Raw genomic sequence first — 17710 nt, 5'->3', positions numbered from 1 at the left:
CCTTTCTCTATCTAAACCCTTTTTCCCTCCCTCCTCAAGTTTAGGGGTAACTCAGGCTTTGGCAGCTTGAGCCCTCTGAGAGAAAGTCAGGTTGGCTGACCTTGGCCTTAGCCCCAGTTCAGAATCAGGGCAATAGGAGTTGAGGTAAAATCTGACAGAGATTCAAAATGCCTTTCTCAGGTCCTCTTCAATAGTCTTTTTCAATTGGGAAATGTTGAGGGGAAGGATTTCTAGTCACAAGCAGGAAAAATTTGGTAACCCTCAGGAGAAAGTCTTATTCAACCTTCTCTCTTGGTTTCTCCTGACTGAGAGACCAACAACTCTTCCAGTCAGAATCTTCTGCACCTCCAGATTCCAGTCTTCTGGGGCCCCTGCCCCCATCAATGTGATCAGTTCCACACACTCTTCAGCCTGGCACTTTTACTTTATATGTCAGCCTCTGTCACAGCTTCAATCAAATTGTAAATGAGGTCCATGAAACAAATTTTTAAGAGGTAAGAATACCTACTATACAAGTAATATGTGGAAGATATGTCATTGTATATTAATTTCTTAAGGGAAATGGAGAATAAATAAGATGACTAGACAACACCCTTGGAAAAATACATATTAAAAACCAAGTACAAGGACTTCCGGGTAAGCATGGTGGCAGTCTAGACTAGAGGAAGAGGAACACTTCCTCTCCCCAGCACCCACCAACAGAGACTATCTCGAAAGACCATAAAAACCATTTTCAGAAGAACAGGGGAACTCCACAGTAGGGTGCAGCATTGAAGGTAGGTGGGATTTGGGCATTTCCACATTATAAGAGGGTGAAAAAGCTCCCACTCAAATTTGAACCCCCACCCAACCTACAGAGCCGGTCAGAGCCAGCACATGCCAGAATCAGAGAGTGAGCGAGGGGCACCTCTAGGTCCTTGGGAGATCAATAAGACTACCAAATACCTACCCCTGAGAGCAGCTACACTGAAACTCTGGTGGGTGGGGAGGAGGGGCGCAGATCATGGGCACCCCTGGGAAGGCAGTGCAGAGAAGCGCTGCAAACAGCTGTGGAGATTTGAAAGCTTGCGTCAGGCAAAATCCTTGCTCCATAACTCCATACACAGAGGACCTGCCCAGCTCACTCAGATTTCTGAATAAAAAGGGAAGGAAAGACCTTCTAGTGATGGCTGATCATTTACAGGATCCCAAAACTCCCTCCACCAAAAGCAAGAAAAAAAGGCAGTGAACCTCAAAAATTTTCACAGAGGAAAAACCCAGGCTAGAGAAGAATTCCAAGAGGAAATTCAAAAAAAGATGAAAACTTCTAAAAAAATGGAAATTGTCCACAAGCTCTGGAAGAATTTAAATTGGAGCTTATAAAAAAGATGGAAGGCTTCTGGCAAGAGAAGTGGGAAATACTTCAAAAAGAAAATAGTCTAAAGGACAAGAACTTGCAATTAGAGAAACAGTTTGAAGCTACAAAAAGCAGAATAGACCAAACTGAAAAGACTAACCAGTCTTTAAAGATCAGAATTAGGCAATTGGAAGCCAATGATCTTGCAAAACAACAAGAATTAATAAAGCAAAGTCAAAAGACTGGCAAAATAGATGAAAACATAAAATATCTCACTAACAAGGTGACAGATCAGGAAAACAGAGGAAGGAGAGATAATTGAGAATCATTGGTCTACCTGAAAAGCCCGAAATCTTGACATCATATTATAAGAAATCATCTAAGAAAACTGCCCTGATGTTCTTGAACAAGGAGGCAAAATAGAGATTGAAAGAGTTCATAGAACACCCTCTACACTAAACCCTCAAAAGACAACTCCCAGGAATGTAATTGCCAAATTATAGAGCTTTCAAGCTAAGGATAAAAAAATTCTACAAAAAGCCCAAAAGAGACAATTCAGATACCAAGGAGCACCAATCAGGATCATACAAGACCTGGCATCTTACACACTAAAGGACTGCAAGGCCTGGAACACAATATTCAGAAAGGCAAGAGAACTGGGTCTTCAACCAATAATCACCTAACCATCAATACTGACTATATACTTCCAGGGGAAAGTATGGGCATTCAACAAAATAGAAGATTTCCAAGTATTTGTAAAGAAAAGACCAGAACTAAGTGGAAAGTTTGATATCCAAACACAAAGATCAAGAGAAACATGAAAAGGTAAATATGAAAGAGAGGAAAAAGGAGAAAAATGTTTTTTTTTTATTCAAACTCTGTTCTTTAAGGGTGACAATTAGATCAAATTCTCTCTCTCTCTCTCTCTCTCTATATATATATATATATATATATATATATATATATATATATATATATATATGTATGTGTGTGTGTATTAATATATGGGGAAAATGTTATTTTTAACTCTCAAAAACTGTATTCATTATTATAGTAATAAGAAGAATCACTCATATGAAGAGATTGGGGCATTAAGGGCTATAAGATTATATGCAAAAAAAAAAGGAAAAAGGGTTGGGGGAATTAGATGAAGGTACCAAAAGATACTTGAAGAAATAAAATAAATAAGAAGGAGAGGAAGAGAGTGCTAATAGGTAATACTTAAATCTTACTCTCAGTGAAATCAACTCTGAGAGGGAAGAGCATCTAGATCCATTGGGATCCTGAATTCTATCTTATCTTACAGAATTAGGGAGAAGGGAAAACTAAGGGGGGTAGGAGGGAGGGAGTACCAAAAGGGAGAGGAAAAGAGGGAGGAGGGAACTTGATAGAACCTAAAAAAAAAACAAGGAGGGAACAAAAAGGGAGGGACCAGACAGGAAAGTATATGAAGGGAGGGGATTAGGGAGATTGATTAAAAGTAAACCACTGGTTTAAAAAGATATAGCAAAAGAAGAAAGGACAGAAGTAGGAGAGGTTATCAAAATGCTAGTGAATTCACAAGTGACAATCATAACTTTGAGCGTGAATGGGATGAACTCACCCATAAAATGTAGATGAATAGGAGAGTGGATTAGAATCCAAAATCCTATCATATGCTGTCTACAAGAAACACACATGAGGTGAGTAGATACTCACAAGGTCAGAATTAAAGGTTGGAGCAAGACCTATTGGGCCTCAACTGATAGAAAGAAGGCAGGAGTTACAATCATGATATCTGACAAAGCCAAAGTAAAAAAATAGACCTGATTAAAAGGGATAGGGAAGGTTAAATTATTAAATGGATGAGACCTAGTGTAAGACATGGGGCCATGAAGCATCTGTATGATTATCTGTAGATTACCTTGACAGTTTTCAAATACTACTCTTAACCTAATGAAAAAGACATAGTGTCATCAATTGGAATTTCTTTGAATTGAGATCTTTCATAGATATGTTATTACATATAGAAACATTGGTTGTAGCTGTCCATGACAAAAAAGGAAGATTCAAAATGGCCCTCAGGTTTATAAAACAGCTGTTTCTGCTGCTGTTTGTAGATTGTAGCAGATTGTTGCAAAGAATTGGAAAGGAGGCTAAAGAATACTTAAAAATCACTCCCATTTTAGAATATCTCTATATTTTAGTATATCTCTTGGTAATATTAATATAATATTTAATGACTATTAAGATAATATGCTATAGAAGAAACAAAATAATACCAATTGACATTCTCAGTATAAATGAAAATTGAAGAAAAAAAAGAAGCTGCAGATATGTGGAGGTGTGGTTGACAGTGCCTCCTAGGAGAAACAAGTAAAGGAGTTGGGAGAGTTGTTTTTTATTGTGGAATCTAAAGATAAAGGAAGTATAATTTTTTAATATGTTACTTTTTCAATTACACTTTCATGAACATTATAACTGTTTACATTTAGAACACCATAATTTCAAGGTATCAATAAGATCTGTGATAGAAGATTAAGATTAGAGAGATTCTGCAAAAATTTTAAGATTTGCAAAATTCAATCAATCAATATATATATATATTTATATATATATATATATATGTATATACTCTGGTATCTGATGACTAGTGTAAAAGAATGCACAGGACAGAATGATTATAAATATGCATATATAAATGTGTGTATAGATGTATACAAACTAAAATCCACACATTCATATTTGTATATATGCATATCTATATCTGTTTATATCTCTATAGATATAGATAGATAGACTGACAGATAGATAGATAGATAGACTGACAGATAGATAGATAGATAGATAGATAGATAGATAGATAGATAGATAGATAGATAGATAGAGTTTTGCAGTGGGGTGGTACAGTGGGAAAAGAACTAGGAATGGTGTCAGAGAGACCTGGTTTCAGATCCAGCCTTAGACACTTACTGTGTGATTCTGGTTAAGTCACTTAACCCTGTTTACTTCAGTTTTGTCATCAATAAAAAATGATCTAGAGAATATCATAATGAGTCAGACACAATTTAAATGTCTGAAGAACAACAAAAGAAAACAGTCATGCAAATGATGGAAATCATTATTGAAGGGTAAACAATGAGTGAAGCCAAATACATATGGAATACGCAGAAGTCTCACATGCTTATAAATCCTGACCATTTTCTTTGAAAAAAAGAATTAGGAAATATTAGCCAAATTATTGTCAAAGAGAATCATATATACCCACACCTTAACTGATTATATTTAGCTGATAGGGAAAAAATGAAACTGATGTTCCTGTCAATTTTGACTCAGTTGTACTTATGGAGTCTTAACCACTTATTTATTATTAAAATATTAAAAGCAATATAATATTACAATAATAAAACATGTCATAGGATCAAAACTACCCCATTCTAATTTATTTTTTAAAATGTTAATACTGAAAAATTGGAAAGAAGTAGCAGAAAGGACATAAAATTTGATTATAAAAATTCATACAGAAGTATGAACATTATACATTATTTGCCATATTGTAGAAGCTAACAGAGTGTAAAACATCTTTTAGTCAGAAAGCATTTATCCTATTTGATACAGAAAGAAAGACCATTCAGTCCTATACTCTTTTAGAATATAGAAGAAGCAGTGAAGAAAGGGAAAAAAAATAAACTAAACTTGGTATTTAGTTTTTTATGAGACTTCCAGTTGTGCTTCATGATATAGAAAAGGCTGAGAGTTTAGAAAAGTGTTTAAATATGGAAATGATCATAGTAAGGATAACTTTGGAGAGAGCAGTTGAATGCTGACATCAGAAGTCAGATCATAGAACATTATAGGAAAAAAATGAGAGGAAAATGAAGAATATGAAGGTGGATTTTTCAAGAAATTGTGGAAATGGGAATATCAGACATTATCAATTGGGGAATCATACTTGAAAATAATTTGCCTAGGAATATATAATCTAATGTGACTTATTAAAATGAAGTCTCTACTTGAGCATTTGGGTTTACCTTTTCCCTGTGAATAGAAATCTCAAGGTGTTATTAGTCTTTTAGAGAATGGAGAAACAAGTCATTTCTGAAAATAACTCAATACTAGAATATAAAAGGGATAAAAGTGCTAATAGGAAGAAAGGGTACCCATCTATTTTCATTAATGGTGTAATTCCTTCAAAAGTTATTAGTTTTAACTAGTAAGAAGATCCATTACAATTTGTATTGAAAAAGGTATCCTTATTTTGATTCAAGGCCAGGAGGATATTGGAAGACTGAAAAAGGCCACAATAATGAGCTCATTTGATATAAGAGACTGTAAAAAATATTACATTGAGTAGAGCCAACATTTTATTTTATTGATGTTTAAGAATTAAAAAGTGAAATGCCTAAATGCTGATTATAGCCAAAGATAGCCAGAGGTTGATATTTGTAATATTGAACAAGATTTCTTTTGACAATTTAATGATCTGATTTTCCTAATGATCACAAGGATTTGAGGGTTATTCTTCAGTTTGCTGGAATGATAAATTGTAGAAAACTATAGATAGGACTGACAGATAGTGAAAGATAATGAATATCCATCTTGAGACTAGATAACTAAGCATATATTGGGATTCAAAGATGTAGTTAGGATTTTATTTTAATAATTTCTAGAAAATTAGTTGTGCTATACCTAATCCCTGTCAATTGTTTCAGACAATATTAAAGACCATACTGAATTAGACATTTCTGTACATCTGTTTAATTTGATCAATATAACTAGCTTAACTGCATAACAAAGCCCTCAAAGGACACGTTTGATCAAATTACAGTAACATATTGATTTCTTTTCATTGACTATGTTAACCATAATATTTCCAGATCCAAGTTCCCATGTTTGCTCTTGGAATAGACAAAAATAAGATTGTCTATAGCTACAGGCAATTTGTCCCTTGTGCTTATGTTTTGTGTTCTCAAAATTAAAGGTAAACCTACATCCTTCCTATTTCCCATAGAAAATAATAAATGTCTTTCTTTGAATATTTGTATAAGCTTTCCTGTGTGTCTAGAATTCTTCCTCTCTTCACTACTTCTTGGAACTTTTAATTTTACTTAAGACTCAGTCAAAAGGTTACCTCCTAGAAAGGCTTTTTTTATATCCAAAGTTGTTAATGCTCTCACAATAGTGGAAATTCCATTGCATTTATTTTGTCTATACTTTGCATTAACTTACCCATATACCCACCCCTGTACTTTTCCACCAGTAGAATATAAGATACTTGATGACAAGAACTGACCAAATTAGATTTATAAAAGAAATGTTAAGAAGATAGAAGCTAGGGCAATTTAAAAACAAGTGAACCTGAACAAAATAACCTAGCATTCTCAAGCTTAGGATTAGCAGAAATTGGTAAGGAAAGCTAAGGACACAAAAGGGTATTAAAAAAAGTTATATTAGGAGAAAATGACATGTCAAATAAGGTATAGAACCTTCAAAAATAGAACATTTACTTTCTCTCTTGGTAATAGTTCTAAGAAGGGAAAAAGCTAGGCAGTCAAGGTTTAGTGATTTAACCATGCTAACATGACAAGGAAGCATCTGAGGCCAAATTTAAACTCAGGTCCCCCTGATTCTAGATTTGGTCCTCTTATCTACTGTGCCACCTATCTGCAACAGAGTGGAATGCAGCACTTTTTCTTTGGGTAGAAAGGACAAAAAGAACTGAAAACAGAATGTTTACAGAATAATAAATACAGAATTCATACTTTGCTTCTTTTTTCTCTATCAAGAATATTTCTATCTAGGAAAAGATAGAACAAAAATGACAAATTGGTAGTTGATATCTTAAGATAAAAAAGAAGATAGTAGAAGTGCATCAATTTTCTCATTTATTTAAAGTTAACTGGTCTTGGTTTGTGATGACTTTGGCTACTGATATAATTGACAACTGAAATTTTTAAACTTCTCTCAAAGATATCTGGAAAAAAACAACAACCCATGTAAATATAAGAGAAGCAACAATAGATTGAGAATCATTCAATTTTTCAGAAAAAAAGGAAGAAGCATTAGTCAGCAAACTTTAGGCTGATGAGCAAGATTTCTACTCTTAGAGTGGTAGGAATTCTAAAATGAATTAGTGAATCAAAAGTTATTTTTGGAAACAGTTTAGAAAGGGAAACAGATATTACAAAGAGAAAGAATGACTTCATCAAGAATAAATTATTTCAGGGTGACTGAGCTCTGGTGAAGGTGGCCTGGGAATACAGCAGCAGCCCCTTGCCTCCACCACCTCAGCAGCATCTTCTGATCCTATACACTTTTCTGAGACCCTTGTAGCAGTCTTGTCTCCTGCCATCATGCCATTCTCCAATAGCTACAACATGCTGAAGTCGACTATGCCACTGAGGAGGAATACCCTGACCTCTGCTCACATAACCACCTAAGGTACTGACCCTAGAGCTCTATGAAAAACTCCAGAATAAGGTCACACCCAGCGGTTTCACCCAGGATGATGTCATCCAGACTGGTATGGACAACACAGGGCACCCATTCATCATGACTGTGGACTGTGTGGCTAGAGATGAAGGGTGCTATGATGTTTTCAAGGAGCTGTTTGATCCAATCATCCAAGACCAACATGGAGGCAACAAGCCTTCAAATGAGTATAAGACTGAACTCAGTGCTGACAATCTGCAGGGTAGTGATGATCTGGACTCTATGTGCTGAGTTCTCATGTTTGAGCTGGCCGGAGCATACAGGGATACTGTTTGCCCCTACTTTGTAGCTGAGGAGAGCACCATACCATAGAGAAACTCTCTGTGGGAGTTCTGACCAGCCTAGCAGTTGACCTGAATGGGAAGTACTATACCTTGAAGAATATGTCTGAGCAGGAGCAGCAGTAGCTAATTGATGGCCACTTTCTCTTTGACAAGCCTGTCTCCCCACTCCTCCTAGTATCTGACATGTCCAGAGACTGGCCTAATGACAGGACATTTGACACAAGGACAAGACCTTTCTGATGTGGATCAATGATGAGGATCTCCTGAGAGTTATCTCCATTCAGAAGGGAGGAGGGTAACATGAAGAATGTGTTCAGGAGGTAGAGTCAAAATGGTGAGGTGGAGGCAGCAAAAGTTCAGAAGTCTGAATAACCTTCCTTACCACTTACAAACTAAATGCTACTAGGGGACTGAAAATCAAACCTAACAAGAGAGAGCCAAGGAACCCTGTTGCTGGACTCAATTCAAAAGGGAAGGCCCCCAAAAGCCAGAATTCAAGAACACTTGGGTTTAAGGGGAAGGAAGAAGGAAGGTCCCAGGACCCCTCACAATCCCCCAACTTCAGTTCTAGCCTCCAGCAGCAGCGGAAATCTCTGGGTTGGCAAAGGCACTGGTCTGGAAGGTGTACCTTGCGGGCAGGGCTATACCCAGTTCAGAGCATCAAACACAGGGGGTGGGAAAGGACCTGTAGAGGAAGCACAGAGCTGGCAGCCTAGTCACAGCTGTGGACCTTCATATTGCTCCAGCCTTCCAGGAGGTTTTGACTTAGAGCACATCCAGCCCAAGCCAGCTAAACTTAATCCCATCATAGTCTTCAGAGGTCAGGGAAGCTCAAACTCCAACACCCCTCCCCAACAAACTGCTCGACTTTAATCCCTTCAAAAGTCTCCAGAGGACAGGGAAGCTCAAGCTACAACACCCTTATGCCACAGACTGCACTGAGAGATCTCCTGACAAAGCTCCAAGAGGGGAGACTGACAGAAAACTCCAAAACCCAAAAAATGAGAGAAGCAAGAGCACAGACAACTGCGGGGAGTAAAGAAGGGATAAATATATACAAACAACAAAAAGAAAAAGAAAAAGAAAAAAGAAATTACAATCAACATCTCCTATACAAGAAATGAACAAAGAGAAAATGGAATAGAGGAGGAGGGATCATTAAGCATTAAAACATAAATCCCAGTGAATTGGATACAGGCTTAGGAAGAACTCAAAACACAAATAAGAGAGGCTGAAGACAATTGGGAAAAGAACTTAAAAACTAAGATAAGTCATCTGGAAAGAAAAAATATTGTCTTGAAAGCCAAAATCAACCAGCTGGAAAATGAGGCAAAGGACATGAAAAATGAGGCAAAGTAGATAAAATATGAGGGAAAGGAGATGAGAGATGAGGTAAAGAGAATGAAAGATGACCTCAAAAGAAAATCAGATCAGAAGGAAGAGGATGACCAAAAAGGCAGGGATTAAATCCAGTCTTTAAGAACCAGAACACAACAATTAGAATTAAGTGACCTCACAAGGCAGAAGGACACTATGAAACAAAATGAAAAGGATGAAAAAACTGAGGAAAACATGAAGCATCTTATTCACAAAACAGACAATTTAGAAAATCTTTCGAGAAGAGACAATCTAAGAATCATTGGTCTACCAGAACACCAAGACAAAAGAAAAAGCCTTGAGATAATACTACAGGAAATTATTTAGGAAAAATTCCCTGATATCCTAGAACAAGAGGGAAAAATGGAGATTAAAAGAATCCAAAGGTCATCTCCTGTATTTTATCCCCAACTGACAACACCCAGAAATATTATAGCCAAATTCAAAAACTATCAGACCAAAGAAAAAATATTACAACCTGCCAAGAAGAAGTCATTCAGATACCATGGAACCACAGTGAGGATAAAGCAGGATCTGGCTGCATCCACACTAAAGGACTGAAAGGCATGGAATATGATATTCTGGAAAGCAAGGGAACTAGATCTACAACCAAGAATCAACTACCCAGCAAAACTGACTATATTCTTACAGGGGAAAGTATGGTCATTCAACACAATAGAAGAATTCCAAGCATATGGAAAGAAATAAAACAGACCTGAATAGAAAATTTGATGTCCAAACACAGAACTCAAGAGAATCATCAAAAGGTAATTTAAAAAGAGGGAAAAAAAGAAAAACAAAACAAAACAAAATTTTAAGAGACTCAATAAGTTAAAATGATATGTATCCCTATAAGAAAAGATGTCATTGGTAACTCTTAAAAACTGGTGATATCAACTGGGCAGCTAGAAGAATTACACTTAGAGGGAACAGAGACAAACTATATCGGATGAAAGGACAAAACATAAATAGGTATATAGATATATGCATGCATGAATACATATGTGTGTGTGTGTGTATACAACTAGAGCTAAAAAAGAGGTTAATCTAAAAGAAATGGGGAAAGAAACAAATGGGGGTAAACTTATATGTCACAAAGAAGCTCATGGCGGGAGGGGGGAGAACATCAATATACCAGAAGGGTAAAGAGGTTGGAGATAGGAAATACTCAATTCTTATGTGCTTTGAAACTGACCTAAAGTCGGAAGAACAATCCAATCCATTAGGACAGAGAATAGATTGGTGCCCTATAGGGAAGTAGAAGGGTAACAAATGGACTGGTGGGGAGGGAAGCAGTACAAGGGAGAGAGAGGGTGGGGAGCAATTTTAGAAAGACTACAGGGAAAATAAGCAGGAATAAAAAGGGGTATAGAAAGGGAAGTACATTAAGGGTGGGAACTAGGGGGACTGATTATAAATAAACTTTGGTGTAAAAGGAAATAGTGAAAGAAGAAAAGGTAGGATCAGGAGTAGGAATCAAAATGCTGGGAAGCTAGTAATCATAACTCTAAATTTGAATGGAATGAACTCACCCATAAAACACAAGTGAATAGCAGAGTGGATTATAATCCCCAATCCTACTATATACTGTTCACAAGAAACACACAGGAGGAAGATAGATATGCATAGGGAGAAAGTAAGAGGATGGAGCCAAATCTACTGGGCTTCAACTGATAAAAAGAAGGTAGGAATCACAATTATGATAACTGATGAAGCCAAAGTAAAAATAAACCTAGTTAAAAGAGATAGGGATGGTAATTACATACTGATAAAAGGCAGTATAGACAATGAGGAAATATCTGTACTCAACATGTATGCACCAAATGGCATATCATCCAAATTTCTAAAGGAGAAACTAGAGGAGCTCAAGGATGAAATAGACAGAAAAACCATACTAGTGGAAGACCTGAGCCTTCCTTTATCTGAACTAGATAAATCAAACCAAAAAATAATTAAGAAAAAGGTAACAGAAGTGAATGAAAGCTTAGAAAAATTAGAGTTATTAGACATGTGGAGAAAAATAAATAGGGACAATAAGGGACATACCTTCTTTTCAGCAGCACATGATACATTCACAAATATTGACCATGTATTAGGGCATAAAAACATTGCAAATGAGTGCAAAAGGGGAGAAATAATAAATGCAACCTTCTCAGATCATAATGTAATGAAAATAATAATTAGTAAGGGTACATGGAGAGGTAAATAAAAAATTAATTGGAAATTAAACAATACAATTCTCCAAAACCCGTTAGTTAAAGAACAAATTGTAGAAACAATTAATAACTTCATTGAAGAAAATGACAATGATGAGACATCCATTCAAAACCTATGTGATGCAACCAAAGCAATACTCATGGGGCAAATTTATATTCTTCAGTTCATATATAAACAAATTTAGAAGGGGAGAGGTCAATGAATTGGGCATGCAAATTTAAAAACTAGAAAGCGAACAAATTAAAAATCCTTAGATGAAGACTAAATTAGAGATCCTAAAAATCAAAGGAGAAATTAATAAAATTGAAAGTAAAAAAATATTTAATAAATAAGACTAGAAGCTGGTACTTTGAAAAAACAAATAAAACAGACAAAGTACTAGTCAGCCTAATTAAAAAAAGGAAAGAAAAAAACCAAATTGGCAATATCCAAGATGAAAACGGAGACCTCACCTCTAATGAAAAGGAAATTAAGACAATCATTAAAAACTACTCTGCCCAATTATATGGCAACAAATATGGTAATCTAGGTGAAATGAATCAATACTTACAATGATGTAAATTGCCTAGACTAACAGAAGAAGAAATAAATTACCTAAACAACCCCATATCAGAAAAAGAAATTGAACAAGCTATCCAAGAACTCTCTAAGCAAAAATCCCAAGGTCCACATGGATTCAGAAATGAATTCTATCAAACATTCAAAGAACAACTAAACCCAATATTATACAAACAATTTGACTGATTAAGCCAAGAAGGGATTCCACCAAATTCTTTTTACGACACAAACATGGTACTGATCCCAAAGCCAGGCAGGTCAAAAAGAGAGAAAGAAAACCATAGACCAATCTCCCTAATGAATATAGATGCAAAAATCTTAAATATGATACTAGGAAAATGACTCCATCAAGTCATCACAACGGTTATTTGCTAGACCAGGTAGGATTCATACCAGGAATGCAAAGATGGTTCAACATTAGGAAAACTCTCTGCATAATTGACCATATTATCAAGAAAACTGACAAAAATCACATTGTTATCTCAATAGATGCAGAAAAAGCCTTTGATAAAATGCAACATCCATTCCTATTGAAAACACTAGAAAGTATATGAATAGAAGGATCTTTCCTAAAAATAATAAACAGTATATATCTAAAATCCATCAGCAAACATCATCTGCAGTGGGGATAAACTAGGAGCCTTCCCAATAAGATCAGGAGTGAAACAAGGATGCCCATAGTCACCCGTATTATTTAACATTGTACTAGAAACACTAGCAGTAGGAATTAGAATAGGAAAAGAAATTGAAGGTATTAAAATTGGCAATGAGTTGACCAAGGTATCACTGTTTGCAGATGATATGATGGTATCCTTAAAGAATCCTCGAGCATCAACCAAAAAGCTATTTGAAATAATCAACAACTTTAGCAAAGTTGCAGGATACAAAATAAACCCACATAAATCATCAGAATTTATATATATATATATATATATATATATATATATATATATATATATCCTGTAATATTTATTGGGAAAGGAAATGGGGTGATTGAAGAAATGGGAGATATTGGGAGGTTTGTATTAGGGTATGGAGGAGTTGAGAGGAGAAAGGTAATATTGCTCGGTGAAGCAAAGGAGAGAGATGCCCACTGCTGAGAGGAAGCAGCAGGGGTCCGATAAGGACTCTTTGTCCTGGAATGACTGAACTGAAGTGCAGCTCCCTCTATGACCAGAAAAGATAGTCCATTAATCTGATTGTGAATTCAAATAATATAAAGTTTAATAATGTGTTGAGATTTGAGTTTTTCCTTAGCTTCAGAATTGAGGCCAGGCCTAGAGGCTGGCAGGTTTCTCCCACTCCCTTCTACTCTATATCAGTCCTCGCTTTGTCTAATTCAGAATCTTAGCAATAGACAGAAAGCAAACAAGAACAGGTCTGACATTCAGAAGTGATTGGGTCTGAATCTTCAGGCTGAACCAAGAAGAGGCACACCACACCAGACTGGGCTGAACAAGCTCCTCTCTCCTCCAACACCAAGAAGGAAGTCCATCCCGGCAGGAAGGAAGTTCTAGTCACAAGACCCAACTGCCACTCCTGGAAGGAAGGAAGTGCTAGTCACAAGTCCCAATTGCCATTCCCAGTTGTCCCTTCCCCCACCAACTATCAGTCTTGTTTCCTTTCCACACTCCAACCCAGTTCAGCAGCAAGTCTTAGACAGAGAAATTCCATCTAAGTCACCCGAGACAATATAAAATACTTAGGAATCTATCTGCCGAGACAAACACAGGAACTATATGAACACAACTACAAAACACTCTCCACACAATTAAAAACTAGATCTAAAGAACTGGAAAAACATAGATTGCTCATGGTGGGACAAGCTAACATAATAAAAATGACTATCCTACCCAAATTAATTTACTTATTTAGTGCCATACCGATTGAATTACCAAAAAACTTCTTTACTGAATTAGAATACAAAAAACAAAACAAAACAAAAAAACATAAAGTTCATTTGGAAGAACAAAAGATCAAGGATATCCAGGGAAATTATGACAATAAAAAAAGCAAAGAAGGAGGACTTGCAGTCCCAGATCTCAAACTATATTATAAAGCAGTGGTTATCAAAACAATTTGGTACTGGCTAAAAGACAGAAAGGAGTATCAGTGGAACAGACTTGGGGTAAATTACTTCAGCAGGACAGTCTATGATAAACCCAAAGATCCAAGTTTGGGGGACAAAAACCCATTTTTTGATAATAACTGCTTGGAAAATTGGAAGACATTATGGGAGAGATTAGGTTTGGATCAACGTCTCACACTCTACACCAAGATAAACTCAGAATGGGTGAATGACCTGAATATAAAGAAGGAAACTATAAGCAAATTAGCTGAACACAGAACAGTATACTTGTCAGATCTTTGGGAAAGGAAAGACTTAAAAACCAAGCAAGAACTAGAAAAAAACACAAAATGTAAAAGAAATAATTTTGATTAAATCAAATTAAAAAGTTTTTGTACAAACAAAACCAATGCATCCAAAATTAGAAGGGAATCAACAAATTGGGAAACAATATTCATTACAAAAACATCTGACAAACATCTAATTACACAAATTTATAAAGAACTAAACCAGTTGTACAAAAAATCAAGCCATTCTCCAATTGAAAAATTGGTAAGGGACATGAATATGCAATTTTCAGTTAAAGAAATCAAAACTATTATTTAGCACATGAAAATATGTTCTAAATCTCTTATAATCAGAGAAATGCAAATCAAAACAACTCTGAGGTTTCACCTCACACCTAGCAGATTGGCTAACATGATAGCAAGGGAACATAATGAATGTTGGAGGGGATGTGGCAAAGTTGGGACATTAATGAATTGCTGCTGGAATTGTGAATTGATCCAACCATTCTGGAGGGCAATCTGGAACTATGCCTAAAGGATGATAAAAGCCTGTCTTCCCTTTGATTCAGCCATAGCACTGCTGGGTTTGTACTCCAAAGAGATAATAAGGAAAAAAGACTTGTACAAGAATATTTATAGCTGTGCTGTTTGTGATGGCAAAAAATTGGAAAATGAGGGGATTCCCTTCAATTGGGGAATGGCTGAACAAATTGTGGTATATGTTGGTGATGGAATACTGTTGTGCTCAAAGGAATAATAAAGTGGAGGAATTCCATGAGGACTGGAACAACCTCCAGGAATTGAAGCAGAGTGAGAGGAGTAGAATCAGGAAAACATTGTACACAGAGAATGATACACTGTGGTACAATCGAATGTAATGAATTTCTCCATTTGTGGCAATGCAATGACCCTGAACAACTGAGGGGAACCTATGAGAAAAACTGCTGTCCACATCCAGAGGAAACACTGTGGGAGTAAAAACATCAAAGAAAAACAAATGCTTGAATACATGGGTTGAAGGCATGTTGGGGATGTAGACTCTAAATGAACATCCTAGTGTAAGCAACAACATGGAAATGGGTTCTGATCAAGGACACATGTAATAGCCAATGAAATTGTGTTTTCGCTGCGGGAAGAGTGTGTGGAGGGGAATGAGGGAAATAATGTGATTGTTGTAACAAAGGAATAATGTTCTAAATTGACTAAATAAACTCATTCAATTGGATAAAAAAAGAATTCTGATATGAAAATTATAAATAACATGGTGGTCACCATAGCTCAAGTCAAAATGACTTTCAATAGTTTTTATTTACAAAATAGGTGGAGAGAATGAAAGTTGAGAAATATAAAAAGAGGGTAAAGAAGATATTTAACCTATCACCCTAAATATTGCTCAGATGTTCAACTCAGCCCATATGACTTGTTAACCCTCAATCTGAGTAAATCTCTCTCCAAAAGTCAGGAAAAGAAAGTCAGCTATTTACTAACCCAAGTTCCCTTTCCAAGAGGCAATTTGAGCTGAAGAATGACTCCTGAAGCCACCCTCTAGCCCCAGAAATTCAGGGCTTTTATAGTTATCTCTTGTCCCATTCCCTCCTTTCAGGACCCAATCACAGCTTTCGGATTATCTAGCATTGCCCAGGTGGGGAAATGTCTTTCAGTATCTACTTCTCATCTTCTGGAGGTGTAAACTCATCAAAAGGATTTACAATTTCCTGACTGATTGAGTTTTTTCCCATTTTAGTAAATGACTTAGAACACTCTTACTTAGTGTATGGTGAGATACTAAGTAGGGGTACTAAAATAAATTCTGATTTACACTTCACAGTCTGGTGAGGTACTAAGTAGGGATACTTAAGTTAGTATTAACCAAGTGTTAACTCAAAATAGACAAAGAGAATAAAGAATTTCCTTTTATATGGTCCTGATCTCTCCACTGATTTGCAAAGATGCATTCATCCTCTTATCTTTCTTTGATTAACATAGTCTTTCATCAATCTTGTTTCTGACCCATTCTGAATTTCTTCTCATTATATGTTCTAGTGGCCTCCCACTCCAATGGATTTACTATATTTGTTCTGGACTTAGTGTGGATACTTAATTTTTTGGAGCCTTTTTGTCGCTTAAAATTTGTAAGCTTATAAATAATAGACTCGAATACAGGACTACAATCCCCACAAGCCTTTGCTCCACTTCCCCAAAATGCTTTGTAATCTCACGGGAATTCTGAGGTGGGATGAGATCGAGGAAGGATTTAAGCTGGTAGCAAAGGTCTTGCTGGGCTCTTGGACTTCCGTTTTGGGGCAGGCGTGGCTTTTTTTCATAATGTAGGTGAGGTTGTGTCAAGGCCTCTCTATGGCCTGGACACATTTCTCTTATCCTGTATTTTCTTTAATCCTTAATCTTCAATAAACCTCTAAAAAATATAATACTCCTTGCAGAGAGAAACTAATTTCTACCTTGCCTCAGTCTCCCCGTCTCCCCTAAATGTTAATCTTTACAAGCTCAAAGTATCCAATATTAATATAGTCCCAAGTGTAGGAGATATAGGCCTGCACTATCACAAAATAAGGCTCTGAAAATCAATTTGTGTGGGCACACCTTTCATTGATGTGAAATATAGCTCTTGTCCTTAGTGAATACTATTAATAGGTTTATCTGGCCAAAGTAATTCATCATCTATTGGCCAACCATCTGGAAATGAGGCTCTCTGCATTTAGTCAGTTTGGTCTTTGGGGAAAAAATGATGTATACATTATCCAGGCTACTATTGGTGCTTTTTTCCACTGTGTGGTAATTTTTAGAATATATATTATCTTTGCATGATCTTTGAGAATGAATAACAAACTTGATTCTATAATGAGCAATTAGAGTAGGATATTAACCCTCTTTAGTTAGAGAAATCTAAAATAGAAATTTAGTAATTAATCAATTAGCCATTTTAGGGAATATGACAACAGGTTTGCTCATGGTATATCTGGATTTTCTTTCCAATTTTTTCCAAATGACCATAACATTCACTGGAGGTCATGCCTTTCTTGTTCTACTGGAATGATTCATGTTACCTGGACTAATGGTCAATGGAATGTTTCTTTACTAAGTTAAATGAACC

At 36.1% G+C, this 17710-nt stretch overlaps 1 pseudogene; it reads left to right on the top strand.

Annotated features, from left to right (window-relative positions):
* Window positions 1–6787: 6787 nt before the first annotated feature.
* LOC130458874 (creatine kinase B-type-like) lies at window positions 6788–9129 on the top strand (annotated as a pseudogene).
* The last annotated feature ends 8581 nt before the right edge of the window (window positions 9130–17710 follow it).

This window comes from Monodelphis domestica, chromosome 4 (genome assembly GCF_027887165.1).
Source record: "Monodelphis domestica isolate mMonDom1 chromosome 4, mMonDom1.pri, whole genome shotgun sequence".
Taxonomy (NCBI): Eukaryota; Metazoa; Chordata; class Mammalia; order Didelphimorphia; family Didelphidae; genus Monodelphis; species Monodelphis domestica.
This window is presented reverse-complemented; position numbering and strand designations above follow the sequence as displayed.